We start from the raw sequence: 3,874 nt of genomic DNA, 5'->3' as shown, positions 1-3,874 counted from the left end.
TTGTAGGGCCCAAGTTCCACTGATGGAGTATCAATTATGAATTTACAGCATTCATAAGCTCCACACTTAATAGTTCCTTTTTTATAACCTTTCTTGTCCAGAATTTGGTTTTCCAATACATTTTTTAAATTTCTATTAACCCTATATGTAAAAAAAGGCTCATCTCCTAAGACTTCCAGTAATTCTGTATTCCCTTTAAACATTACCCAATTATTTTTAATAATGTTTTTAACTCCTAGTGAAGTTTCCCCATATGTTAACACCATCGTCTGTGTAAAATCCTTATCTTGACTGGGGTTTGGTTAACAAAACTCTCCTCATCACCAAGAAGTGGCTTAAACCTAGTACCCCATTCACCAAACACCTGGTCCCTAATATTGTCAATAAAGTCTGAAGGGTAACCCCTAGCTCTAAACATACTTGCTACCAGTTCCATTTCTGACCTAACCAGGTCTAAATTTGAACACATTTGAGCTACATGTTCCATTTGTCTCTTTACAATATTCCTCTTTACAAAGGTTTGATGGCTACTTGTAAATTCAAGATTGTCATTAGAATATGTTGGTTTTCTATACACACATGATTCAAAACAATTGGACCTCACATCCTTAGTTATTCTAACATCTAAATAATTAATATGGGAGTTCCCACTATTCCCAGTGAATTTAAAATAATCACATAATCCGTTCAGAAAATCAAGAATTTTTTCTTGTATTTCACCCCCTTTCCATAAAATAAAGAGGTCATCAAGAAACGTTAGATATACTAACCAATGTTCGTTATAGGGTGGTTTAAAAACAAAAATAGTTTCCCACCTATATATAACAAGATTGGCAAATAAAGGGGCACAGCTGTTACCCATTGCCACCCCTTTTGTTTGTCGAAAAAATTCTCCACCAAAACTGAAAAAAATATTTTTAAGAATCACTTCCATAAGTTCAGTAATGAAATTAATCATAGTGTTACTTAAACTAGTTTTCTCTACCAAAACCTCATATAAAAACTCTAATCCCTTATCATGAGGTATGGAAGTGAATAAATCAACCACATCTATTGTGAAGAAACTGACAACCTTATCATAATAGTCTCTCTTGATCCTCCATAAAAAATCCCATGAATCAACCAAAATATGGTCATTGGGAGTCAAAACATTCCTTACTGTACAATCAATAAAAACACCCAGTGGGTACGTTATACTATTCTGACCAGATATAATTAACCTATATGGGGGTTCAAAAACATTCTTGTGCGTTTTTGGAATACCAAAAGCCATGGTGATGGTAGGATGATCAACATTAAGAAAGTTGAAAATGTCATCATTGATAGCCCCTTGGTACAGTGAATCCTCCAGAAGCAACTTGATCTTTCTGTAAGAAATGTTAATTTCATTCCTGGAAACACATTCATATTTTGTTTCATCCTGTAACATACCGAAAATTCTGTTGTTGTAGTCTTCAGTATTGGCTATCACCATATCCCCGCCCTTATCAGGTTTCATAAATCTTAGGTTAGCATCACCTCTGAAACCATCCAATAGTTGTTTCTCAGTTTTAGTTAAACTAAATACCTTTGACCTATGTTCCCTTAAATTCTGGTAAATCTCTTGGGAACATGCATTTTCAAAGGAACTCAAAAGGGCGTGTAAGGGCGGGTTAAAACAACTCTTCTTCTTAACACTGGATCTCATACTACTATTATTATGATGTGGGTCTTTAAATAAAAAAATTAAATTCAACTTTCTCACAAAGATCTTTAATTCAATTAAGGTGTCACAAATATTCTCCCTAGTAGCAGGTACAAATTTGATCGCCTTCATAAGAAGATGAAATAGTTCTTTGTTAATCTCAATTCCTGCATAATACAAAATATTAAGTCCTTTATATGTGTGTAATAAACCGTCATGCTTAACTGTAATAATCTCCTGGATCCCAAAACCAGGGCATTCATCACTGACTAAGACTTGTGGTAACTGTTCTTTCTCCAACCTGTTTGATTCCTGTAACTGTTCCATCTCCCCCTCCCCCATTGCCCCTAAAAAAACATTATTCTCATCCCCATATTTATTTTTGTCCTGCAATCTTGCTGACCTTTTGAGAGGGGGGGTATTCTGAATCATACAAATTGTTATTATTAATATGTCTGGTACCTGGTGTAACCCTATGGGGATTAACTTCACTGGTCTGTTGATGATTTAACACTTCTTCTCCTTCCATATAAGCCTTGGGGAATGAATATGCAAGGTTATGTTTATACTCATATTCATCCCTTAACAACTTTTTCTTCTTTCTTTCAATGTTAACATTCACATCATTCTCAACCCTATCAAATAATCCATTATATCTATGATTGTACTTAACAAAACTACTATCAGTTAAAATTACATTATTTAATTCATCAATTTCTTTTAGAAACGCATCAATTCTTTTATTATTAATTTTTAAAATAAACTCAATTAATTCCATACCATGTCTATCAAACATTTGCACTAGTTCCTCACATTCAGGTTGTCCCTTCTTAACACCATTAGGGAACCTGAAAACCCGTAGTCCTTTCGGTACTCGTCTTTTTTCTAAACATTCATTAAGATATGCATTATCACACTGAAGTGCACAGACTTTGTGCAATTTAGCCTCAAGAGTAACTAACCTTAAGTCAATGCTGTTAGTCCCTTGGCGTTATTGTTTCTAAAGAAAAGATGATCGTTTTTAACCCAATCCCTCAAACGATCATGTGTCTAAAGGAAGCCTTGACTTCCAACCCTGGATAGCATTTCATTCATATTAGCTGGGGTCTCAGATGCATTGTCAGTACTCCAGACCCCTTGGTTTAACCTACCAACAGTCTTGAGTGTAATTTCCCTTGCTTCCCGGCTAATACACCCATTCGCTCCACCGGAAACGGGAAGTGAAGGATTTTGTATTTTAAAAACGGCTTCCTGCAACTTGGAAACCTTATTTGTAAGGTTTAGAATAAGTTCCAACATATGATCGCCTGCATCACTAACCTGCTGTCCACAGGGAAAAGGAAGGTTGCCTAACTCATCCTCAAAGACCGGAGAAAGTCTGTTGTCATCCATTACGTGTCTAGGTGGCTCACCTCACCAAAAAACAACCAGGAAATCAACATGGTGTGGTAGAAGAGTTGCAAACAACACAAATAACTAAAATCTACTGACTCACAAAGAGAAGACTTTTATTCAGATCTAGCAACTACAATGCAAGCACTAGACAATAAACATTTATTAGCGAAGAAAAAGGAGTTGGAGAGAGACTGCTTGGATTTCTCGAGGGGGAATGTTTTCTCCTGGCCGAGGGAATCCACCAGGGCGGCTTACTCTGCAACACGCACCAATATTCCTACACCATCTACTGTGTGTAAGGACTTTTCTCTTCCCCCTACTTCCACGCCAATGCTTTTACTTCCTGTTGAAGCGTTACCATTGGAATCATGCTTCGTTGAGAGTTCTTCTTTGACTGTTGATGCAAATGCGGCTATTTCTTCAGAACCAGTGGTACGTAAGAAGACTGTAGCTGTAGCAGGACATAGCTCTTTTTTTGGTGATAATGATATGACATCTCTTCATTTTCCACGTCCTTTTCATACGGACTTGAAACAGAACTGGAGTCCACATCAAGTTATCAGAAAAAGGAAACTATCTGGAGGGCCGCTCGAGTTTCAAAAGAAAGCCCTGAAACCAGTGTCAAGGACTTGATTATTAATTTATCAGCGTATACGCTGTCGGACAGTGAGAAGAATATACTTAATAAAGGTCTGTCTTTTATTCCCTCACAAGGGGTTGATGTAAGTAGTTTGATAGTAGACATCAAATGCTTTACAAGAAATGTTGCACTTGGAATGCAATATGGTAATGATG

Source organism: Protopterus annectens, chromosome 2.part0, assembly GCF_019279795.1.
Source record: "Protopterus annectens isolate FY-2018-M chromosome 2.part0, PAN1.0, whole genome shotgun sequence".
NCBI classification, from domain to species: Eukaryota; Metazoa; Chordata; order Ceratodontiformes; family Protopteridae; genus Protopterus; species Protopterus annectens.
The sequence above is the reverse complement of the archived record's forward strand: the minus strand, read 5'-3'. Positions refer to the sequence as shown.